This window comes from Eublepharis macularius, chromosome 9 (assembly GCF_028583425.1).
Source record: "Eublepharis macularius isolate TG4126 chromosome 9, MPM_Emac_v1.0, whole genome shotgun sequence".
NCBI classification, from domain to species: domain Eukaryota; kingdom Metazoa; phylum Chordata; class Lepidosauria; order Squamata; family Eublepharidae; genus Eublepharis; species Eublepharis macularius.
The window spans coordinates 3046811-3069036 of NC_072798.1; the positions used below are offsets into that span (position 1 = coordinate 3046811).

General features: G+C 58.5%; 24 non-coding genes and 4 pseudogenes across 24 annotated transcripts; all 28 read right to left on the reverse strand.

The window, feature by feature from the left end:
- Positions 1-53: 53 nt before the first annotated feature.
- LOC129336361 (U2 spliceosomal RNA) lies at positions 54-244 on the reverse strand. The gene has a single exon (XR_008597690.1). It is a non-coding gene; the product is annotated as a U2 spliceosomal RNA (small nuclear RNA).
- Positions 245-647: 403 nt separating this feature from the next.
- On the reverse strand, positions 648-838 carry LOC129336363 (U2 spliceosomal RNA). Its single transcript, XR_008597691.1, has one exon. It is a non-coding gene; the product is annotated as a U2 spliceosomal RNA (small nuclear RNA).
- Positions 839-1241: 403 nt separating this feature from the next.
- LOC129336364 (U2 spliceosomal RNA) lies at positions 1242-1432 on the reverse strand. The gene has a single exon (XR_008597692.1). It is a non-coding gene; the product is annotated as a U2 spliceosomal RNA (small nuclear RNA).
- Positions 1433-1835: 403 nt separating this feature from the next.
- LOC129336365 (U2 spliceosomal RNA) lies at positions 1836-2026 on the reverse strand. The gene has a single exon (XR_008597693.1). It is a non-coding gene; the product is annotated as a U2 spliceosomal RNA (small nuclear RNA).
- Positions 2027-2430: 404 nt separating this feature from the next.
- On the reverse strand, positions 2431-2621 carry LOC129336366 (U2 spliceosomal RNA). The gene has a single exon (XR_008597694.1). It is a non-coding gene; the product is annotated as a U2 spliceosomal RNA (small nuclear RNA).
- Positions 2622-3024: 403 nt separating this feature from the next.
- Positions 3025-3215, reverse strand: LOC129336367 (U2 spliceosomal RNA). Its single transcript, XR_008597695.1, has one exon. It is a non-coding gene; the product is annotated as a U2 spliceosomal RNA (small nuclear RNA).
- A 404-nt stretch (positions 3216-3619) lies between these two features.
- LOC129336368 (U2 spliceosomal RNA) lies at positions 3620-3810 on the reverse strand. Its single transcript, XR_008597696.1, has one exon. It is a non-coding gene; the product is annotated as a U2 spliceosomal RNA (small nuclear RNA).
- A 403-nt stretch (positions 3811-4213) lies between these two features.
- LOC129336369 (U2 spliceosomal RNA) lies at positions 4214-4404 on the reverse strand. The gene has a single exon (XR_008597697.1). It is a non-coding gene; the product is annotated as a U2 spliceosomal RNA (small nuclear RNA).
- Positions 4405-4806: 402 nt separating this feature from the next.
- On the reverse strand, positions 4807-4997 carry LOC129336370 (U2 spliceosomal RNA). The gene has a single exon (XR_008597698.1). It is a non-coding gene; the product is annotated as a U2 spliceosomal RNA (small nuclear RNA).
- Positions 4998-5400: 403 nt separating this feature from the next.
- LOC129336371 (U2 spliceosomal RNA) lies at positions 5401-5591 on the reverse strand. Its single transcript, XR_008597699.1, has one exon. It is a non-coding gene; the product is annotated as a U2 spliceosomal RNA (small nuclear RNA).
- Positions 5592-5994: 403 nt separating this feature from the next.
- Positions 5995-6185, reverse strand: LOC129336372 (U2 spliceosomal RNA). The gene has a single exon (XR_008597700.1). It is a non-coding gene; the product is annotated as a U2 spliceosomal RNA (small nuclear RNA).
- A 403-nt stretch (positions 6186-6588) lies between these two features.
- On the reverse strand, positions 6589-6779 carry LOC129336373 (U2 spliceosomal RNA). Its single transcript, XR_008597701.1, has one exon. It is a non-coding gene; the product is annotated as a U2 spliceosomal RNA (small nuclear RNA).
- A 403-nt stretch (positions 6780-7182) lies between these two features.
- Positions 7183-7373, reverse strand: LOC129336374 (U2 spliceosomal RNA). Its single transcript, XR_008597702.1, has one exon. It is a non-coding gene; the product is annotated as a U2 spliceosomal RNA (small nuclear RNA).
- Positions 7374-7776: 403 nt separating this feature from the next.
- On the reverse strand, positions 7777-7967 carry LOC129336375 (U2 spliceosomal RNA). The gene has a single exon (XR_008597703.1). It is a non-coding gene; the product is annotated as a U2 spliceosomal RNA (small nuclear RNA).
- A 403-nt stretch (positions 7968-8370) lies between these two features.
- Positions 8371-8561, reverse strand: LOC129336337 (U2 spliceosomal RNA). The gene has a single exon (XR_008597667.1). It is a non-coding gene; the product is annotated as a U2 spliceosomal RNA (small nuclear RNA).
- Positions 8562-8970: 409 nt separating this feature from the next.
- On the reverse strand, positions 8971-9161 carry LOC129336335 (U2 spliceosomal RNA). The gene has a single exon (XR_008597665.1). It is a non-coding gene; the product is annotated as a U2 spliceosomal RNA (small nuclear RNA).
- Positions 9162-9564: 403 nt separating this feature from the next.
- On the reverse strand, positions 9565-9755 carry LOC129336338 (U2 spliceosomal RNA). The gene has a single exon (XR_008597668.1). It is a non-coding gene; the product is annotated as a U2 spliceosomal RNA (small nuclear RNA).
- Positions 9756-10165: 410 nt separating this feature from the next.
- Positions 10166-10356, reverse strand: LOC129336336 (U2 spliceosomal RNA). The gene has a single exon (XR_008597666.1). It is a non-coding gene; the product is annotated as a U2 spliceosomal RNA (small nuclear RNA).
- Positions 10357-10759: 403 nt separating this feature from the next.
- Positions 10760-10950, reverse strand: LOC129336339 (U2 spliceosomal RNA). Its single transcript, XR_008597669.1, has one exon. It is a non-coding gene; the product is annotated as a U2 spliceosomal RNA (small nuclear RNA).
- Positions 10951-11353: 403 nt separating this feature from the next.
- Positions 11354-11544, reverse strand: LOC129336340 (U2 spliceosomal RNA). Its single transcript, XR_008597670.1, has one exon. It is a non-coding gene; the product is annotated as a U2 spliceosomal RNA (small nuclear RNA).
- A 409-nt stretch (positions 11545-11953) lies between these two features.
- On the reverse strand, positions 11954-12125 carry LOC129336378 (U2 spliceosomal RNA; annotated as a pseudogene).
- Positions 12126-17154: 5029 nt separating this feature from the next.
- On the reverse strand, positions 17155-17270 carry LOC129336380 (U2 spliceosomal RNA; annotated as a pseudogene).
- A 24-nt stretch (positions 17271-17294) lies between these two features.
- LOC129336379 (U2 spliceosomal RNA) lies at positions 17295-17419 on the reverse strand (annotated as a pseudogene).
- A 403-nt stretch (positions 17420-17822) lies between these two features.
- On the reverse strand, positions 17823-18013 carry LOC129336341 (U2 spliceosomal RNA). The gene has a single exon (XR_008597671.1). It is a non-coding gene; the product is annotated as a U2 spliceosomal RNA (small nuclear RNA).
- A 409-nt stretch (positions 18014-18422) lies between these two features.
- On the reverse strand, positions 18423-18613 carry LOC129336342 (U2 spliceosomal RNA). Its single transcript, XR_008597672.1, has one exon. It is a non-coding gene; the product is annotated as a U2 spliceosomal RNA (small nuclear RNA).
- A 403-nt stretch (positions 18614-19016) lies between these two features.
- Positions 19017-19207, reverse strand: LOC129336377 (U2 spliceosomal RNA). The gene has a single exon (XR_008597705.1). It is a non-coding gene; the product is annotated as a U2 spliceosomal RNA (small nuclear RNA).
- A 408-nt stretch (positions 19208-19615) lies between these two features.
- LOC129336376 (U2 spliceosomal RNA) lies at positions 19616-19806 on the reverse strand. The gene has a single exon (XR_008597704.1). It is a non-coding gene; the product is annotated as a U2 spliceosomal RNA (small nuclear RNA).
- A 410-nt stretch (positions 19807-20216) lies between these two features.
- Positions 20217-20344, reverse strand: LOC129336382 (U2 spliceosomal RNA; annotated as a pseudogene).
- Positions 20345-22226: the final 1882 nt, after the last annotated feature.

A 22226-nucleotide genomic window follows, 5' to 3' on the forward strand; every position in this document is an offset into this window, starting at 1 on the left:
TCTTTCCTTTTTCTTTCTTTCTTTGGCACTACAGAGAAAAGAATGCCCCCAAGGGGCAGGGCACCGCTTCCGGAGGCACTGCAATACCGGACCGATGCATGGAGGGCAAGGAGCAAGCCCCTAGAGCACCTCCCATTCCCAAAAATCCGTTTAATACGTAGCTCTCAAATAGAGAGCATATCAGATATTAAACTGATAAGAACAGATACTACACTTGATCTTAGCCAAAAGGCCGAGAAGCGATACCAGACCTGGCTGGGACCCGGGCACTCGTACCGACAGCATCTCCCCTTAGGACATGGTGAGCGCGCCACCATGCCCCTGGGGCAGGCGCCCATCCCTTTAAAAAAAAAAGGAGCCCAGGGGGGGGGGGCGGCATTGGCAGCACAGGCTGGGCTTCAGTCTCCTCCTCCCAGGTGAGGAGGAGCTTGGGGCTGCCTGGAGGCCTGTGGCTCATTTGCATACTCCTCCCTGGGAGGCGGGGCCAGGCGAGACCCTGGAGGCAAGCTGCCAGGCAGCGCTTTGCACTTACTGCTCAGGTGGTTTTCTCCAAGCACAGCACGAACAGGCCACAGCCCTTTTCCGCCCATGCCTTCTTTCCTTTTTCTTTCTTTCTTTGGCACTACAGAGAAAAGAATGCCCCCAAGGGGCAGGGCACCGCTTCCGGAGGCACTGCAATACCGGACCGATGCATGGAGGGCAAGGAGCAAGCCCCTAGAGCACCTCCCATTCCCAAAAATCCGTTTAATACGTAGCTCTCAAATAGAGAGCATATCAGATATTAAACTGATAAGAACAGATACTACACTTGATCTTAGCCAAAAGGCCGAGAAGCGATACCAGACCTGGCTGGGACCCGGGCACTCGTACCGACAGCATCTCCCCTTAGGACATGGTGAGCGCGCCACCATGCCCCTGGGGCAGGCGCCCATCCCTTTAAAAAAAAAAGGAGCCCAGGGGGGGGGGGCGGCATTGGCAGCACAGGCTGGGCTTCAGTCTCCTCCTCCCAGGTGAGGAGGAGCTTGGGGCTGCCTGGAGGCCTGTGGCTCATTTGCATACTCCTCCCTGGGAGGCGGGGCCAGGCGAGACCCTGGAGGCAAGCTGCCAGGCAGCGCTTTGCACTTACTGCTCAGGTGGTTTTCTCCAAGCACAGCACGAACAGGCCACAGCCCTTTTCCGCCCATGCCTTCTTTCCTTTTTCTTTCTTTCTTTGGCACTACAGAGAAAAGAATGCCCCCAAGGGGCAGGGCACCGCTTCCGGAGGCACTGCAATACCGGACCGATGCATGGAGGGCAAGGAGCAAGCCCCTAGAGCACCTCCCATTCCCAAAAATCCGTTTAATACGTAGCTCTCAAATAGAGAGCATATCAGATATTAAACTGATAAGAACAGATACTACACTTGATCTTAGCCAAAAGGCCGAGAAGCGATACCAGACCTGGCTGGGACCCGGGCACTCGTACCGACAGCATCTCCCCTTAGGACATGGTGAGCGCGCCACCATGCCCCTGGGGCAGGCGCCCATCCCTTTAAAAAAAAAAGGAGCCCAGGGGGGGGGGGCGGCATTGGCAGCACAGGCTGGGCTTCAGTCTCCTCCTCCCAGGTGAGGAGGAGCTTGGGGCTGCCTGGAGGCCTGTGGCTCATTTGCATACTCCTCCCTGGGAGGCGGGGCCAGGCGAGACCCTGGAGGCAAGCTGCCAGGCAGCGCTTTGCACTTACTGCTCAGGTGGTTTTCTCCAAGCACAGCACGAACAGGCCACAGCCCTTTTCCGCCCATGCCTTCTTTCCTTTTTCTTTCTTTCTTTGGCACTACAGAGAAAAGAATGCCCCCAAGGGGCAGGGCACCGCTTCCGGAGGCACTGCAATACCGGACCGATGCATGGAGGGCAAGGAGCAAGCCCCTAGAGCACCTCCCATTCCCAAAAATCCGTTTAATACGTAGCTCTCAAATAGAGAGCATATCAGATATTAAACTGATAAGAACAGATACTACACTTGATCTTAGCCAAAAGGCCGAGAAGCGATACCAGACCTGGCTGGGACCCGGGCACTCGTACCGACAGCATCTCCCCTTAGGACATGGTGAGCGCGCCACCATGCCCCTGGGGCAGGCGCCCATCCCTTTAAAAAAAAAAGGAGCCCAGGGGGGGGGGGGCGGCATTGGCAGCACAGGCTGGGCTTCAGTCTCCTCCTCCCAGGTGAGGAGGAGCTTGGGGCTGCCTGGAGGCCTGTGGCTCATTTGCATACTCCTCCCTGGGAGGCGGGGCCAGGCGAGACCCTGGAGGCAAGCTGCCAGGCAGCGCTTTGCACTTACTGCTCAGGTGGTTTTCTCCAAGCACAGCACGAACAGGCCACAGCCCTTTTCCGCCCATGCCTTCTTTCCTTTTTCTTTCTTTCTTTGGCACTACAGAGAAAAGAATGCCCCCAAGGGGCAGGGCACCGCTTCCGGAGGCACTGCAATACCGGACCGATGCATGGAGGGCAAGGAGCAAGCCCCTAGAGCACCTCCCATTCCCAAAAATCCGTTTAATACGTAGCTCTCAAATAGAGAGCATATCAGATATTAAACTGATAAGAACAGATACTACACTTGATCTTAGCCAAAAGGCCGAGAAGCGATACCAGACCTGGCTGGGACCCGGGCACTCGTACCGACAGCATCTCCCCTTAGGACATGGTGAGCGCGCCACCATGCCCCTGGGGCAGGCGCCCATCCCTTTAAAAAAAAAAGGAGCCCAGGGGGGGGGGGCGGCATTGGCAGCACAGGCTGGGCTTCAGTCTCCTCCTCCCAGGTGAGGAGGAGCTTGGGGCTGCCTGGAGGCCTGTGGCTCATTTGCATACTCCTCCCTGGGAGGCGGGGCCAGGCGAGACCCTGGAGGCAAGCTGCCAGGCAGCGCTTTGCACTTACTGCTCAGGTGGTTTTCTCCAAGCACAGCACGAACAGGCCACAGCCCTTTTCCGCCCATGCCTTCTTTCCTTTTTCTTTCTTTCTTTGGCACTACAGAGAAAAGAATGCCCCCAAGGGGCAGGGCACCGCTTCCGGAGGCACTGCAATACCGGACCGATGCATGGAGGGCAAGGAGCAAGCCCCTAGAGCACCTCCCATTCCCAAAAATCCGTTTAATACGTAGCTCTCAAATAGAGAGCATATCAGATATTAAACTGATAAGAACAGATACTACACTTGATCTTAGCCAAAAGGCCGAGAAGCGATACCAGACCTGGCTGGGACCCGGGCACTCGTACCGACAGCATCTCCCCTTAGGACATGGTGAGCGCGCCACCATGCCCCTGGGGCAGGCGCCCATCCCTTTAAAAAAAAAAGGAGCCCAGGGGGGGGGGGGCGGCATTGGCAGCACAGGCTGGGCTTCAGTCTCCTCCTCCCAGGTGAGGAGGAGCTTGGGGCTGCCTGGAGGCCTGTGGCTCATTTGCATACTCCTCCCTGGGAGGCGGGGCCAGGCGAGACCCTGGAGGCAAGCTGCCAGGCAGCGCTTTGCACTTACTGCTCAGGTGGTTTTCTCCAAGCACAGCACGAACAGGCCACAGCCCTTTTCCGCCCATGCCTTCTTTCCTTTTTCTTTCTTTCTTTGGCACTACAGAGAAAAGAATGCCCCCAAGGGGCAGGGCACCGCTTCCGGAGGCACTGCAATACCGGACCGATGCATGGAGGGCAAGGAGCAAGCCCCTAGAGCACCTCCCATTCCCAAAAATCCGTTTAATACGTAGCTCTCAAATAGAGAGCATATCAGATATTAAACTGATAAGAACAGATACTACACTTGATCTTAGCCAAAAGGCCGAGAAGCGATACCAGACCTGGCTGGGACCCGGGCACTCGTACCGACAGCATCTCCCCTTAGGACATGGTGAGCGCGCCACCATGCCCCTGGGGCAAGCGCCCATCCCTTTAAAAAAAAAAGGAGCCCAGGGGGGGGGGGCGGCATTGGCAGCACAGGCTGGGCTTCAGTCTCCTCCTCCCAGGTGAGGAGGAGCTTGGGGCTGCCTGGAGGCCTGTGGCTCATTTGCATACTCCTCCCTGGGAGGCGGGGCCAGGCGAGACCCTGGAGGCAAGCTGCCAGGCAGCGCTTTGCACTTACTGCTCAGGTGGTTTTCTCCAAGCACAGCACGAACAGGCCACAGCCCTTTTCCGCCCATGCCTTCTTTCCTTTTTCTTTCTTTCTTTGGCACTACAGAGAAAAGAATGCCCCCAAGGGGCAGGGCACCGCTTCCGGAGGCACTGCAATACCGGACCGATGCATGGAGGGCAAGGAGCAAGCCCCTAGAGCACCTCCCATTCCCAAAAATCCGTTTAATACGTAGCTCTCAAATAGAGAGCATATCAGATATTAAACTGATAAGAACAGATACTACACTTGATCTTAGCCAAAAGGCCGAGAAGCGATACCAGACCTGGCTGGGACCCGGGCACTCGTACCGACAGCATCTCCCCTTAGGACATGGTGAGCGCGCCACCATGCCCCTGGGGCAGGCGCCCATCCCTTTAAAAAAAAAAGGAGCCCAGGGGGGGGGGCGGCATTGGCAGCACAGGCTGGGCTTCAGTCTCCTCCTCCCAGGTGAGGAGGAGCTTGGGGCTGCCTGGAGGCCTGTGGCTCATTTGCATACTCCTCCCTGGGAGGCGGGGCCAGGCGAGACCCTGGAGGCAAGCTGCCAGGCAGCGCTTTGCACTTACTGCTCAGGTGGTTTTCTCCAAGCACAGCACGAACAGGCCACAGCCCTTTTCCGCCCATGCCTTCTTTCCTTTTTCTTTCTTTCTTTGGCACTACAGAGAAAAGAATGCCCCCAAGGGGCAGGGCACCGCTTCCGGAGGCACTGCAATACCGGACCGATGCATGGAGGGCAAGGAGCAAGCCCCTAGAGCACCTCCCATTCCCAAAAATCCGTTTAATACGTAGCTCTCAAATAGAGAGCATATCAGATATTAAACTGATAAGAACAGATACTACACTTGATCTTAGCCAAAAGGCCGAGAAGCGATACCAGACCTGGCTGGGACCCGGGCACTCGTACCGACAGCATCTCCCCTTAGGACATGGTGAGCGCGCCACCATGCCCCTGGGGCAGGCGCCCATCCCTTTAAAAAAAAAAAGGAGCCCAGGGGGGGGGGCGGCATTGGCAGCACAGGCTGGGCTTCAGTCTCCTCCTCCCAGGTGAGGAGGAGCTTGGGGCTGCCTGGAGGCCTGTGGCTCATTTGCATACTCCTCCCTGGGAGGCGGGGCCAGGCGAGACCCTGGAGGCAAGCTGCCAGGCAGCGCTTTGCACTTACTGCTCAGGTGGTTTTCTCCAAGCACAGCACGAACAGGCCACAGCCCTTTTCCGCCCATGCCTTCTTTCCTTTTTCTTTCTTTCTTTGGCACTACAGAGAAAAGAATGCCCCCAAGGGGCAGGGCACCGCTTCCGGAGGCACTGCAATACCGGACCGATGCATGGAGGGCAAGGAGCAAGCCCCTAGAGCACCTCCCATTCCCAAAAATCCGTTTAATACGTAGCTCTCAAATAGAGAGCATATCAGATATTAAACTGATAAGAACAGATACTACACTTGATCTTAGCCAAAAGGCCGAGAAGCGATACCAGACCTGGCTGGGACCCGGGCACTCGTACCGACAGCATCTCCCCTTAGGACATGGTGAGCGCGCCACCATGCCCCTGGGGCAGGCGCCCATCCCTTTAAAAAAAAAAAGGAGCCCAGGGGGGGGGGCGGCATTGGCAGCACAGGCTGGGCTTCAGTCTCCTCCTCCCAGGTGAGGAGGAGCTTGGGGCTGCCTGGAGGCCTGTGGCTCATTTGCATACTCCTCCCTGGGAGGCGGGGCCAGGCGAGACCCTGGAGGCAAGCTGCCAGGCAGCGCTTTGCACTTACTGCTCAGGTGGTTTTCTCCAAGCACAGCACGAACAGGCCACAGCCCTTTTCCGCCCATGCCTTCTTTCCTTTTTCTTTCTTTCTTTGGCACTACAGAGAAAAGAATGCCCCCAAGGGGCAGGGCACCGCTTCCGGAGGCACTGCAATACCGGACCGATGCATGGAGGGCAAGGAGCAAGCCCCTAGAGCACCTCCCATTCCCAAAAATCCGTTTAATACGTAGCTCTCAAATAGAGAGCATATCAGATATTAAACTGATAAGAACAGATACTACACTTGATCTTAGCCAAAAGGCCGAGAAGCGATACCAGACCTGGCTGGGACCCGGGCACTCGTACCGACAGCATCTCCCCTTAGGACATGGTGAGCGCGCCACCATGCCCCTGGGGCAGGCGCCCATCCCTTTAAAAAAAAAAAGGAGCCCAGGGGGGGGGGCGGCATTGGCAGCACAGGCTGGGCTTCAGTCTCCTCCTCCCAGGTGAGGAGGAGCTTGGGGCTGCCTGGAGGCCTGTGGCTCATTTGCATACTCCTCCCTGGGAGGCGGGGCCAGGCGAGACCCTGGAGGCAAGCTGCCAGGCAGCGCTTTGCACTTACTGCTCAGGTGGTTTTCTCCAAGCACAGCACGAACAGGCCACAGCCCTTTTCCGCCCATGCCTTCTTTCCTTTTTCTTTCTTTCTTTGGCACTACAGAGAAAAGAATGCCCCCAAGGGGCAGGGCACCGCTTCCGGAGGCACTGCAATACCGGACCGATGCATGGAGGGCAAGGAGCAAGCCCCTAGAGCACCTCCCATTCCCAAAAATCCGTTTAATACGTAGCTCTCAAATAGAGAGCATATCAGATATTAAACTGATAAGAACAGATACTACACTTGATCTTAGCCAAAAGGCCGAGAAGCGATACCAGACCTGGCTGGGACCCGGGCACTCGTACCGACAGCATCTCCCCTTAGGACATGGTGAGCGCGCCACCATGCCCCTGGGGCAGGCGCCCATCCCTTTAAAAAAAAAAGGAGCCCAGGGGGGGGGGGCGGCATTGGCAGCACAGGCTGGGCTTCAGTCTCCTCCTCCCAGGTGAGGAGGAGCTTGGGGCTGCCTGGAGGCCTGTGGCTCATTTGCATACTCCTCCCTGGGAGGCGGGGCCAGGCGAGACCCTGGAGGCAAGCTGCCAGGCAGCGCTTTGCACTTACTGCTCAGGTGGTTTTCTCCAAGCACAGCACGAACAGGCCACAGCCCTTTTCCGCCCATGCCTTCTTTCCTTTTTCTTTCTTTCTTTGGCACTACAGAGAAAAGAATGCCCCCAAGGGGCAGGGCACCGCTTCCGGAGGCACTGCAATACCGGACCGATGCATGGAGGGCAAGGAGCAAGCCCCTAGAGCACCTCCCATTCCCAAAAATCCGTTTAATACGTAGCTCTCAAATAGAGAGCATATCAGATATTAAACTGATAAGAACAGATACTACACTTGATCTTAGCCAAAAGGCCGAGAAGCGATACCAGACCTGGCTGGGACCCGGGCACTCGTACCGACAGCATCTCCCCTTAGGACATGGTGAGCGCGCCACCATGCCCCTGGGGCAGGCGCCCATCCCTTTAAAAAAAAAAAGGAGCCCAGGGGGGGGGGCGGCATTGGCAGCACAGGCTGGGCTTCAGTCTCCTCCTCCCAGGTGAGGAGGAGCTTGGGGCTGCCTGGAGGCCTGTGGCTCATTTGCATACTCCTCCCTGGGAGGCGGGGCCAGGCGAGACCCTGGAGGCAAGCTGCCAGGCAGCGCTTTGCACTTACTGCTCAGGTGGTTTTCTCCAAGCACAGCACGAACAGGCCACAGCCCTTTTCCGCCCATGCCTTCTTTCCTTTTTCTTTCTTTCTTTGGCACTACAGAGAAAAGAATGCCCCCAAGGGGCAGGGCACCGCTTCCGGAGGCACTGCAATACCGGACCGATGCATGGAGGGCAAGGAGCAAGCCCCTAGAGCACCTCCCATTCCCAAAAATCCGTTTAATACGTAGCTCTCAAATAGAGAGCATATCAGATATTAAACTGATAAGAACAGATACTACACTTGATCTTAGCCAAAAGGCCGAGAAGCGATACCAGACCTGGCTGGGACCCGGGCACTCGTACCGACAGCATCTCCCCTTAGGACATGGTGAGCGCGCCACCATGCCCCTGGGGCAGGCGCCCATCCCTTTAAAAAAAAAAAGGAGCCCAGGGGGGGGGGCGGCATTGGCAGCACAGGCTGGGCTTCAGTCTCCTCCTCCCAGGTGAGGAGGAGCTTGGGGCTGCCTGGAGGCCTGTGGCTCATTTGCATACTCCTCCCTGGGAGGCGGGGCCAGGCGAGACCCTGGAGGCAAGCTGCCAGGCAGCGCTTTGCACTTACTGCTCAGGTGGTTTTCTCCAAGCACAGCACGAACAGGCCACAGCCCTTTTCCGCCCATGCCTTCTTTCCTTTTTCTTTCTTTCTTTGGCACTACAGAGAAAAGAATGCCCCCAAGGGGCAGGGCACCGCTTCCGGAGGCACTGCAATACCGGACCGATGCATGGAGGGCAAGGAGCAAGCCCCTAGAGCACCTCCCATTCCCAAAAATCCGTTTAATATGTAGCTCTCAAATAGAGAGCATATCAGATATTAAACTGATAAGAACAGATACTACACTTGATCTTAGCCAAAAGGCCGAGAAGCGATACCAGACCTGGCTGGGACCCGGGCACTCGTACCGACAGCATCTCCCCTTAGGACATGGTGAGCGCGCCACCATGCCCCTGGGGCAGGCGCCCATCCCTTTAAAAAAAAAAAGGAGCCCAGGGGGGGGGGGCGGCATTGGCAGCACAGGCTGGGCTTCAGTCTCCTCCTCCCAGGTGAGGAGGAGCTTGGGGCTGCCTGGAGGCCTGTGGCTCATTTGCATACTCCTCCCTGGGAGGCGGGGCCAGGCCAGGCGAGACCCTGGAGGCAAGCTGCCAGGCAGCGCTTTGCACTTACTGCTCAGGTGGTTTTCTCCAAGCACAGCACGAACAGGCCACAGCCCTTTTCCGCCCATGCCTTCTTTCCTTTTTCTTTCTTTCTTTGGCACTACAGAGAAAAGAATGCCCCCAAGGGGCAGGGCACCGCTTCCGGAGGCACTGCAATACCGGACCGATGCATGGAGGGCAAGGAGCAAGCCCCTAGAGCACCTCCCATTCCCAAAAATCTGTTTAATATGTAGCTCTCAAATAGAGAGCATATCAGATATTAAACTGATAAGAACAGATACTACACTTGATCTTAGCCAAAAGGCCGAGAAGCGATACCAGACCTGGCTGGGACCCGGGCACTCGTACCGACAGCATCTCCCCTTAGGACATGGTGAGCGCGCCACCATGCCCCTGGGGCAGGCGCCCATCCCTTTAAAAAAAAAAAGGAGCCCAGGGGGGGGGGCGGCATTGGCAGCACAGGCTGGGCTTCAGTCTCCTCCTCCCAGGTGAGGAGGAGCTTGGGGCTGCCTGGAGGCCTGTGGCTCATTTGCATACTCCTCCCTGGGAGGCGGGGCCAGGCGAGACCCTGGAGGCAAGCTGCCAGGCAGCGCTTTGCACTTACTGCTCAGGTGGTTTTCTCCAAGCACAGCACGAACAGGCCACAGCCCTTTTCCGCCCATGCCTTCTTTCCTTTTTCTTTCTTTCTTTGGCACTACAGAGAAAAGAATGCCCCCAAGGGGCAGGGCACCGCTTCCGGAGGCACTGCAATACCGGACCGATGCATGGAGGGCAAGGAGCAAGCCCCTAGAGCACCTCCCATTCCCAAAAATCCGTTTAATATGTAGCTCTCAAATAGAGAGCATATCAGATATTAAACTGATAAGAACAGATACTACACTTGATCTTAGCCAAAAGGCCGAGAAGCGATACCAGACCTGGCTGGGACCCGGGCACTCGTACCGACAGCATCTCCCCTTAGGACATGGTGAGCGCGCCACCATGCCCCTGGGGCAGGCGCCCATCCCTTTAAAAAAAAAAAGGAGCCCAGGGGGGGGGGGGCGGCATTGGCAGCACAGGCTGGGCTTCAGTCTCCTCCTCCCAGGTGAGGAGGAGCTTGGGGCTGCCTGGAGGCCTGTGGCTCATTTGCATACTCCTCCCTGGGAGGCGGGGCCAGGCCAGGCGAGACCCTGGAGGCAAGCTGCCAGGCAGCGCTTTGCACTTACTGCTCAGGTGGTTTTCTCCAAGCACAGCACGAACAGGCCACAGCCCTTTTCCGCCCATGCCTTCTTTCCTTTTTCTTTCTTTCTTTGGCACTACAGAGAAAAGAATGCCCCCAAGGGGCAGGGCACCGCTTCCGGAGGCACTGCAATACCGGACCGATGCATGGAGGGCAAGGAGCAAGCCCCTAGAGCACCTCCCATTCCCAAAAATCTGTTTAATATGTAGCTCTCAAATAGAGAGCATATCAGATATTAAACTGATAAGAACAGATACTACACTTGATCTTAGCCAAAAGGCCGAGAAGCGATACCAGACCTGGCTGGGACCCGGGCACTCGTACCGACAGCATCTCCCCTTAGGACATGGTGAGCGCGCCACCATGCCCCTGGGGCAGGCGCCCATCCCTTTAAAAAAAAAAAGGAGCCCAGGGGGGGGGGCGGCATTGGCAGCACAGGCTGGGCTTCAGTCTCCTCCTCCCAGGTGAGGAGGAGCTTGGGGCTGCCTGGAGGCCTGTGGCTCATTTGCATACTCCTCCCTGGGAGGCGGGGCCAGGCGAGACCCTGGAGGCAAGCTGCCAGGCAGCGCTTTGCACTTACTGCTCAGGTGGTTTTCTCCAAGCACAGCACGAACAGGCCACAGCCCTTTTCCGCCCATGCCTTCTTTCCTTTTTCTTTCTTTCTTTGGCACTACAGAGAAAAGAATGCCCCCAAGGGGCAGGGCACCGCTTCCGGAGGCACTGCAATACCGGACCGATGCATGGAGGGCAAGGAGCAAGCCCCTAGAGCACCTCCCATTCCCAAAAATCCGTTTAATATGTAGCTCTCAAATAGAGAGCATATCAGATATTAAACTGATAAGAACAGATACTACACTTGATCTTAGCCAAAAGGCCGAGAAGCGATACCAGACCTGGCTGGGACCCGGGCACTCGTACCGACAGCATCTCCCCTTAGGACATGGTGAGCGCGCCACCATGCCCCTGGGGCAGGCGCCCATCCCTTTAAAAAAAAAAAGGAGCCCAGGGGGGGGGGCGGCATTGGCAGCACAGGCTGGGCTTCAGTCTCCTCCTCCCAGGTGAGGAGGAGCTTGGGGCTGCCTGGAGGCCTGTGGCTCATTTGCATACTCCTCCCTGGGAGGCGGGGCCAGGCGAGACCCTGGAGGCAAGCTGCCAGGCAGCGCTTTGCACTTACTGCTCAGGTGGTTTTCTCCAAGCACAGCACGAACAGGCCACAGCCCTTTTCCGCCCATGCCTTCTTTCCTTTTTCTTTCTTTCTTTGGCACTACAGAGAAAAGAATGCCCCCAAGGGGCAGGGCACCGCTTCCGGAGGCACTGCAATACCGGACCGATGCATGGAGGGCAAGGAGCAAGCCCCTAGAGCACCTCCCATTCCCAAAAATCCGTTTAATATGTAGCTCTCAAATAGAGAGCATATCAGATATTAAACTGATAAGAACAGATACTACACTTGATCTTAGCCAAAAGGCCGAGAAGCGATACCAGACCTGGCTGGGACCCGGGCACTCGTACCGACAGCATCTCCCCTTAGGACATGGTGAGCGCGCCACCATGCCCCTGGGGCAGGCGCCCATCCCTTTAAAAAAAAAAAGGAGCCCAGGGGGGGGGGGCGGCATTGGCAGCACAGGCTGGGCTTCAGTCTCCTCCTCCCAGGTGAGGAGGAGCTTGGGGCTGCCTGGAGGCCTGTGGCTCATTTGCATACTCCTCCCTGGGAGGCGGGGCCAGGCCAGGCGAGACCCTGGAGGCAAGCTGCCAGGCAGCGCTTTGCACTTACTGCTCAGGTGGTTTTCTCCAAGCACAGCACGAACAGGCCACAGCCCTTTTCCGCCCATGCCTTCTTTCCTTTTTCTTTCTTTCTTTGGCACTACAGAGAAAAGAATGCCCCCAAGGGGCAGGGCACCGCTTCCGGAGGCACTGCAATACCGGACCGATGCATGGAGGGCAAGGAGCAAGCCCCTAGAGCACCTCCCATTCCCAAAAATCTGTTTAATATGTAGCTCTCAAATAGAGAGCATATCAGATATTAAACTGATAAGAACAGATTGACTTTATTGAAATAATGTTTCAGTTACAATCAACGCAAGGAAACGGCAAGTACATACAAAACCCCGTCGCAGCAATGGCAGGCGCATGTAAGAGTCCTTTAAATCAATCAAAACGCTGATCAGAATGAAATATTGCAACATGCGGTCCAAGTCCACTCGGGGTGAGTCTGTTTAGAGTCTCTAAGGAGATAGTCCAACGGGGCGGGCTCAGGGCGAAGCCCTGGCCTTCCGTTTGGGTGGCCGGCGGTGGGTGGCCAGACTTCCTCACTACTGGCAGCCGTCGGGCGTGGGTCCTGTTGCCGGGGAACTCCTCTCCGGTCTCAGGGGATCCTCCTCGGGTGGTCGCGGTGAGGTCGTTGGCTCTTTCGGCCAGATTGCAGCTGGGTTCAGGGAGGCCGAGAGCGATGATGACGCGGCGTCAAGGAAGGAGAGCGGGCCGGAGCCCGGTCTCGCCTTTCGTCTCTCTCGGCTTGTCCGCAATCGGAAGCCACCTTAGGCCCCCCTCCTCGAGAGGAGGGAGATCGGGTGGCTGGGGCCCCCTCCTCAAGCGCAGGAGGGGGCACAGCTTGGGCTCACCCCCCTGTGGGCATAGCGGGGTGAACCCGTGTCGTGGTGGCTCCCCTCCACTGGGGTAGGAGGGCAAGCCGGGATGGAGGCCACTCCCCTCTGGCGTTAGGGGAGCTGGCCGATGGGGGCTCCCCTCCGCTGGGGTCGGAGGGCGAGCCTGGTTACGCAGCGTGTGTGGGCCCCTCTCCTCTGGGGTTAGGAGAGCGGGCCGGGAGTGGCTCCCCCCCTCTGGGCGCTGGGGGGCAAGCCGGTTCCTCGTACTGGCGGTGTCCCGAGATGTGTTCCACGTAGATGTCCCGGGACCACCGTATGGTGTCGGACACCATAAGCCTGCGCATTAGCTTGGCGTAGCGGCTTCCCACGCCACAGGCTCTCAGCACGGGCTCGTTCTTGGGGTCCCAGCCGCCGAGGGCCCCGACCAGGAGGGCGTGGATAGAGACTTCGTAGCCCCTCCGCCGCAGGGCGTCTGCCAGGGGAGCGTATTTCGGGTGTTTGCGCTCCCTCGCCTCGTCCATGGCCGCCTTCCGATTTTCGAAGGGGATGGTGACGTCGACCATGGTGATCTTCCGCTTCGCCTCGTCGCGGATCACGATATCTGGCCTCAGCTGGCTCCCCGTTTCTGGCACCGCTCGGTTCAGGGAGACGGTGCCCTTGGAGGGGGGGATGGCCTTGGCCAGCCGCTGCATGACGGCGTCGTGGCGAAGTTTCCAGGCGGTGGAGTGGGGGCGGCAGCCGCAGAGCACGTGTGGCAGGGTCTCGTTGGGGTACCCGCAGCGCCGGCAGCGCTTGTCCCCGTTTCCAAACTTTGCAGCTCCGTTGAGGGGGACGACGTTCAACCTGGCACGGTGGACGAAGCGCCAGTCTGCAAATCGGGTGAAGTCCCCCCGGGCCATGAAGTGGTTGCTGGCGTCCCACTGCGAAGTCACTTCAAACACCTTTCCCTGGTCCGGCTTCCTTCGCAGGTCGCTCCCATACTTCTCACGGATGGCGTCTTTCAAGCGGTGCTCCAGGGATTGTCTTTGTTGCGCAGGGATCAGGGTCAGTTCCGGGGGGTTGCCGCGACGAAGGGCCACCGCTGGGGCGTAGTCCTCCTCGTTCCAGGCCCATTGGCAGCCGATTCGTTTGTTCAGACGGCGGGTGGCGTTCCTGGCACGGGTCCATAGGGAAGCAAAGTCTCCGCCGTCCCGGCCAAACTCACCCTCCAGGGAGCCGCTGAGGTAGGTGGCCATGTCCTCCCCGGAGGGGTCCCTCGCCAGGCGTTTCCGGGCCACGGTGCGCAGTTCTTCTTTGGCCACGGTCTTTACGGTGGGGTCAGGGCAGGTCAGGAGGCGGAAGGCGTGGGTCACCACCGCGATGTCGCAGAGGTCTCCCATCTTCGGAGTCCCCGCACCTCCCTGGCGCTGGGGCACGCGGAGGATGTCGTTGGTGGCCCGCTTGGGCAGGTTGAGCCACTTCTTCAGCAGGGAAGCGATGGAGCGGTCGGCCTTGTTGAGGGGTACCTTGGCGACGGCCGACCCCCGAAGGACAAAAGAGATCCGCGGGAGCAGGAACGTGTTTACCGCGTCAATCTTTTGCCAAGGGGCCAGCAGCGAGGCGTCGATCTTCCCAGCGTCCCTCACTATGGCCTGGATGGTGGCTTCGGGAGTCTGTTCGGTCCTGAATCCGGTGGGGGTCCCCAAGTGCTTGTAGCTCTCCCCGTCGGCCAGGTGGGGCATGGGCTGGCCCTGGATGGCGACGGAGGAGGGAAGGACCCGGTCTTTTAGGCTCCCGTCCACGTGCAGGGAGGCGCACTTCCTGGGGTTGAAGTGGAGCCCCATCCAGTCGGCGGCTTCGGAGGCGGTGTCGAGCATCCGCTGGAGCTCCCCCGGGCCCTCTGCTACCAGCACCAGGTCGTCTGCGTAGGCGAGGGCGCTGATCTTCTGGCCATGGAGCTTGAGGCCACCGGGACCGGCGGCGATGTGGCGGAGGAGGGGCTCCATGGCCAGGTTGAAGATGATGGGGCTCAGGGGGCAGCCCTGCTTCACTCCCCGGCGGATTGGGATCTCGCTTGTTTCGCCCTCCGTGGTCCTCACTGTGGTGGTGCAGCCATGGTAGAGTTCCCGCAGGAGGCCCAGGAAGTCCTCAGGCATGCCCATCTCGGCCAGCGTGTCGAAGATGTGGCGGTGCGGCAGGGACCCGAAGGCGTTGGTGAGGTCCAGCCAGGCCAGCGCGCACCGCCGCCTCGAGCGACGGGCTGTGTCGAGCACAGTCTGGACCAGGAAGTTGTGCTCGTAGCAGCCCTCGCAGGACATGAAGCCCTTCTGTTGTGTGCTGATGAGGCTGCCCAACTGGGCCCAGTCGGTGATGCGGGCGGCGATGACGCTGGCGTACATCTTGTAGACGGTGCTGCACAGAGAGATGGGTCGCCAGTTGCTGGGGTCGGCAGGGTCTCCTTTCTTCGGGGCCAGGACCGTCATTGCCTTCTTCCAGGGTGATGGGGTGCGGCGGAAGCGCTTGCAGCCGTTGAAGATGGCAGTGAGCACGTGGCAGTGTGGATCACGGCGCTTCAGGAGGCTGTAGCGGATTCCATCCTTCCCAGGAGCGGTGTTCTTGGTGCGGCGGAGCCTGGCCTCGACCTCCTCGGTGGTAAAGTCACGCATGAGGTCTACGTACGCGTCGGCAACGGGTAGAGGCGGGAGGTTGTCAGGGCGGTCAGCCTCACGGGCATCCTCCTGGTCGAAGAGGCTGGCGAAGAAGCGGTGGAGCTCTTCACCAGGGATGGTGCAGAAGGGGGAGGGGCCCTCGAGAACCTCACGCACAGCCTTGGCTCTATTCGCCCGATAGAGCTTCTGGATGCGGGACGCGGCCATGGGGTCATAGCCGCGTGCTGGGTTCCGCCTCCTGCCCCCGCCTCTGCGGGCAGGACGGCAGGGTGCCGGGGCAGCGTTGGGAGCAGCCTGAGCGTGCCTGCCTCCCGGTGCCCGCGGCAATCCAGCTTCTTCCGAGAGCTCTGCGGTGAACTCTCGGATGGCCAGCTCGAGGTCCTCGAAGGTGACGGCCCCCCCCATACGCTCCATCCATCTGGCCTGCCACTCCGTCGGTGCCTTGCTGTCTTCCTGGCTCTCGGGGACTGGATGCTGAGGCTGGGCAGGAGACGATGGTGCCGTTGCCTGGGCTGGTGGAGCAGGAGGACGATGGGCCGGAGGTGTTGGCGCTGGCGGTGCGGGAGCTACTGGCGATTCTGTCCGGGCGGGAGTTGGGAGCGTGGGATGTCGAGGCGACGCTGGACGTGGAGAGGGTGCTGGCGGAGTTGGCTGTGCTGAAGAAGGCCTGGCGGCGGAGGTGGAAGGCGACTCTTCCCCAGCCTGGGGGTTGTGTGGTGGGGTCGCAGGGGTTGCTTTCGTCTTTCGCCGCCTCTTGGGGTGCTCTCTTGGTCTGGCCGCCGAAGGGGAGCTGGTAGATGCTGCGGCTGCCGCGGGCGGGTCCTGCTGGGGCGGTGCAGCCGTGTCGCTGGGAAGGGCTGGGGCGGCGGAGGGAGGCGTGGAGGGTGCGCTCAATTGCAATATCTGGCGCAGCGCAAAGCGGTTAGCCTCTTCCAGGGCTTCGTCCACCGGCTGGGACACGGCGGAGGGCAGGGGGAGGGCCCCTGGCCTCATGTCACAGGAGCGGTAGTGGCGGACGACGTCACCCAGGACTCTGAAGGAGGCCTTGCAACTGTGGCAGAGGTAGAACACCTCTCGCGCATGTATCCGCTTGAAGTGCCCGGCAAGCCCCTGCAGGGACAGGTACTTGCGGTAGAGGTGGCAAGGCTCGCAGCCGTAGGGGCCTTCCTGTGGATACGTGATCCACATGGGGCTGGGAGCCGGCCCCTCCCCCCTGGGATTGGGGGAGCAGGTCGGCTGGGTCCCCCCTCTCCTCCGTCCAGCACGCCCTGACGTGTCCCGCCGTGAAGCAGGGGCCCCGTCGGACGGTGGCTGGGACGTGGCCCGGCGAGTGCGCGTTGCTGGCCCCCCATCGGGCGATGGGAGGATTGGCTGGTCGCTCTGCAGGACGGCGCCCTGCAGAGTGGCCACCTGGCATCCCATGGGGGGAGCCTTCCGGACCGGCGCCTCTCCTGGTGGGCCCTCGGAGAGGGGCATCCCCTGGCCCAGATTCCCCCCCGTGGAGGCCTCCGAGGAGGCCTCCTCTGGGGCCTCTCGCCTGCCGGGGCAGGGATGAGTCCCAGTGGGGGAGCCCCTTGGCCCCTCCTGCGCAGCCCGTCGTGGGCTCAAGCCGATGAGCATGCGGAGGGTCTCTTCCATCTGCGCCGCCTCCGATGCATCTTCGTTCCCCATCTGGGATCGAGTGGTCAATCCAGAGGAGAACACAGGAGCTCTTCAGGGTTTGCCGCTCATCGGTGTCCTTAAAAGGACAGGCAAAATATGAGAAGAATGGTTCCAGCAGTGCAGGAACGTCTTCGAGGTGATTGCTTCCAGAGTGATTTCAGGCAGAAGGAGTGGATAGGATGAGATCAGCGAAGCTCTATTCCCATGCAGCCAGTGGGGGACATGCCACCCTACTAAACTGACAAGAACAGATACTACACATGATCTTAGCCAAAAGGCCGAGAAGTGATCGCTTCCAAAGTGGTTTCAGGCAGAAGGAGTAGATAAGATGAGATCAGCAAAGATCTATTCCCATGCAGCCAATGGGGGACATGCCACCCTATTAAACTGATAAGAACAGATACTACACTTGATCTTAGCCAAAAGGCCGAGAAGCGATACCAGACCTGGCTGGGACCCGGGCACTCGTACCGACAGCATCTCCCCTTAGGACATGGTGAGCGCGCCACCATGCCCCTGGGGCAGGCGCCCATCCCTTTAAAAAAAAAAAGGAGCCCAGGGGGGGGGGCGGCATTGGCAGCACAGGCTGGGCTTCAGTCTCCTCCTCCCAGGTGAGGAGGAGCTTGGGGCTGCCTGGAGGCCTGTGGCTCATTTGCATACTCCTCCCTGGGAGGCGGGGCCAGGCGAGACCCTGGAGGCAAGCTGCCAGGCAGCGCTTTGCACTTACTGCTCAGGTGGTTTTCTCCAAGCACAGCACGAACAGGCCACAGCCCTTTTCCGCCCATGCCTTCTTTCCTTTTTCTTTCTTTCTTTGGCACTACAGAGAAAAGAATGCCCCCAAGGGGCAGGGCACCGCTTCCGGAGGCACTGCAATACCGGACCGATGCATGGAGGGCAAGGAGCAAGCCCCTAGAGCACCTCCCATTCCCAAAAATCCGTTTAATATGTAGCTCTCAAATAGAGAGCATATCAGATATTAAACTGATAAGAACAGATACTACACTTGATCTTAGCCAAAAGGCCGAGAAGCGATACCAGACCTGGCTGGGACCCGGGCACTCGTACCGACAGCATCTCCCCTTAGGACATGGTGAGCGCGCCACCATGCCCCTGGGGCAGGCGCCCATCCCTTTAAAAAAAAAAAGGAGCCCAGGGGGGGGGGGCGGCATTGGCAGCACAGGCTGGGCTTCAGTCTCCTCCTCCCAGGTGAGGAGGAGCTTGGGGCTGCCTGGAGGCCTGTGGCTCATTTGCATACTCCTCCCTGGGAGGCGGGGCCAGGCCAGGCGAGACCCTGGAGGCAAGCTGCCAGGCAGCGCTTTGCACTTACTGCTCAGGTGGTTTTCTCCAAGCACAGCACGAACAGGCCACAGCCCTTTTCCGCCCATGCCTTCTTTCCTTTTTCTTTCTTTCTTTGGCACTACAGAGAAAAGAATGCCCCCAAGGGGCAGGGCACCGCTTCCGGAGGCACTGCAATACCGGACCGATGCATGGAGGGCAAGGAGCAAGCCCCTAGAGCACCTCCCATTCCCAAAAATCCGTTTAATATGTAGCTCTCAAATAGAGAGCATATCAGATATTAAACTGATAAGAACAGATACTACACTTGATCTTAGCCAAAAGGCCGAGAAGCGATACCAGACCTGGCTGGGACCCGGGCACTCGTACCGACAGCATCTCCCCTTAGGACATGGTGAGCGCGCCACCATGCCCCTGGGGCAGGCGCCCATCCCTTTAAAAAAAAAAAGGAGCCCAGGGGGGGGGGCGGCATTGGCAGCACAGGCTGGGCTTCAGTCTCCTCCTCCCAGGTGAGGAGGAGCTTGGGGCTGCCTGGAGGCCTGTGGCTCATTTGCATACTCCTCCCTGGGAGGCGGGGCCAGGCGAGACCCTGGAGGCAAGCTGCCAGGCAGCGCTTTGCACTTACTGCTCAGGTGGTTTTCTCCAAGCACAGCACGAACAGGCCACAGCCCTTTTCCGCCCATGCCTTCTTTCCTTTTTCTTTCTTTCTTTGGCACTACAGAGAAAAGAATGCCCCCAAGGGGCAGGGCACCGCTTCCGGAGGCACTGCAATACCGGACCGATGCATGGAGGGCAAGGAGCAAGCCCCTAGAGCACCTCCCATTCCCAAAAATCCGTTTAATATGTAGCTCTCAAATAGAGAGCATATCAGATATTAAACTGATTAGAACAGATACTACACTTGATCTTAGCCAAAAGGCCGAGAAGCGATACCAGACCTGGCTGGGACCCGGGCACTCGTACCGACAGCATCTCCCCTTAGGACATGGTGAGCGCGCCACCATGCCCCTGGGGCAGGCGCCCATCCCTTTAAAAAAAAAAAGGAGCCCAGGGGGGGGGGCGGCATTGGCAGCACAGGCTGGGCTTCAGTCTCCTCCTCCCAGGTGAGGAGGAGCTTGGGGCTGCCTGGAGGCCTGTGGCTCATTTGCATACTCCTCCCTGGGAGGCGGGGCCAGGCCAGGCGAGACCCTGGAGGAAAGCTGCCAGGCAGCGCTTTGCACTTACTGCTCAGGTGGTTTTCTCCAAGCACAGCACGAACAGGCCACAGCCCTTTTCCGCCCATGCCTTCTTTCCTTTTTCTTTCTTTCTTTGGCACTACAGAGAAAAGAATGCCCCCAAGGGGCAGGGCACCGCTTCCGGAGGCACTGCAATACTGGACCGATGCATGGAGGGCAAGGAGCAAGCCCCTAGAGCACCTCCCATTCCCAAAAATCCATTTAATATGTAGCTCTCAAATAGAGAGCATATCAGATATTAAACTGATAAGAACAGATACTACACTTGATCTTAGCCAAAAGGCCGAGAAGCGATACCAGACCTGGCTGGGACCCGGGCACTCGTACCGACAGCATCTCCCCTTAGGACATGGTGAGCGCGCCACCATGCCCCTGGGGCAGGCGCCCATCCCTTTAAAAAAAAAGGAGCCAGGGGGGGGGGGGCCGCGGCATTGGCAGCACAGGCTGGGCTTCAGTCTCCTCCTCCCAGGTGAGGAGGAGCTTGGGGCTGCCTGGAGGCCTGTGGCTCATTTGCATACTCCTCCCTGGGAGGCGGGGCCAGGCCAGGCGAGACCCTGGAGGCAAGCTGCCAGGCAGCGCTTTGCACTTACTGCTCAGGTGGTTTTCTCCAAGCACAGCACGAACAGGCCACAGCCCTTTTCCGCCCATGCCTTCTTTCCTTTTTCTTTCTTTCTTTGGCACTACAGAGAAAAGAATGCCCCCAAGGGGCAGGGCACCGCTTCCGGAGGCACTGCAATACCGGACCGATGCATGGAGGGCAAGGAGCAAGCCCCTAGAGCACCTCCCATTCCCAAAAATCCGTTTAATATGTAGCTCTCAAATAGAGAGCATATCAGCATACCTCAGTGACTGGCTGCTGAGGCTGGGCAGGAGATGATGGTTCCATATCATATAGATTTGTTCCTGTATCTGTGTGGATATTTCCTTTATAATCCTGTTTAGTTCTTTTTGGTACTCCTATGTGGGTGGGGGAGGGGAGGTCTGAGGATAATAGCTGGTTAGTAGCTGAAAGTAGTATGGTTGAGATTGTTCTTGTACACATCTCAGTCAGCCTTCCTACCGGTCTCTGTCAGGGGGGCTGCAAAGTCATCTTGGCCCCCACCCAAGCTGTAGCGTGGAGAGAAATGACTACTCTCTCCCTTTCCTCCCTCCTCCCCCCCATGCACAGTTGCAAGGGTGGAGTGTTCTAGTTGCTTTCTGGAAACTGTGGTTTTTATTCTTTATGATGTTGTTTTATCATTTTTTTAAAATCCTATAACATAATTCTCTTAGCATCTTTCTGACAACTCACATTTATCCTGGTACGCCTATGCAAGCACCAGGATAAAAAATGAGGGGTCGGAACCTGCCTCCAGAGGGTGCCACTGGCGGTGGACAGCCAGGCGAGGCTGCCCGGCCCTCTGCCACCGGATGACGAAGCTCAGCTGGAGGGGGAGGCCAGTGCAGGAAGAGCAACATGCCTGCAGGTGGAGCAACAGGATGCGACCAAGGTGCCCGCCACCCTGGTAGCCCCACCAGAGCCAGGGCGATGAGATGGAGGCGAAGCGCCCGCGGCCCTCTGAGGCCCGCCAGCGCAGGGCCGCACTGCTCTCTGCGGGGATGGGGCGGAGGTGAATCTTCCTTCACCCTCTGAGCCGCACCGGAGCCATGCCGCAGTGCTATCGGTTGGGATGGGGCGACGGGCCAGAAAGCGCTGCCACCCTCTGAGCCTCGCCGGAGGAGGCGAAGTGCCCACCACCCTGGGAGACCCACCGGAGCCAAGGCGCACCACTCTCAGCAGAGCCAGGGCAATGGGGTGCGAGCAATGTGCCCGCCACCCTGGAAGCCCCGCCATATCCACAGCATGCAGCTCTTGGTGGGGCCAGGGCAACGGGGTGGAGGCGAAGCACCAGTTGCCCTCTGAGCCCTGCTGGAGCTGCGCCATGCCACTCTCGTCAGGGACGGGGCAACAGGGCAGAGATGAAGCACCCACTGCTCTCTGAGCCCCACCGGAACCATGCCACACCACCTTCGGTGGAGCCGGGGTGTGGTGCGTCCTGGCTCCAGCGGGGTTCACAGGGCTACAGGTGTGTCACCCCCTGGGTCTCAGCCCTCCGTAGACCCCCCCTTGCCCTTCCACCTGCCAGCCCTCCCCAGACCCCTCCTGCCTCTGAGCCCTCCCCAGACCCCCTTGCCCTTCCACCTGCCAACCCTCCCCGATCCCACTTGCCCCTCCACCTGGCAGCCCTCCCCAGACCCCCCTTGCCCCTCCACCTCCCAGCCCTCCCCAGATCCCCCCTCCGTCAGCCCTCCCCAGGCCCGGCTTTCTAGAGCCTATTGTATTTATGCACAACGGGCTTTGTTTCTAGTGTATTTATAATAACTAATCTGCTCTGAGAAGATTTATGCAATGAAAGTAATAGTGTGCAATATATTGTCTATAAATATAATAAAGTAACAAAGTGCTCTAAACAAAATCCTAAAACAAACAAATACAACAGAAATGTGTATAAAAGACATTCCACTAAATGAAAACATGAAGGTAGAGTGCATATGCAACAACCATACAAGCGGCCAATATTCTGTACAGCATCAATTGCTAATAAATCAGCCATGTAATCTTCATAATCCAACAGGTTCAGGAGAAGACTCAAGAGTAGGGAAAACATCCAAAAGGTAAGTTCCCACAGTTAAAGGTGAGTTGAATAATGTTGTTCTCTTTTGTTTATCTTTGTA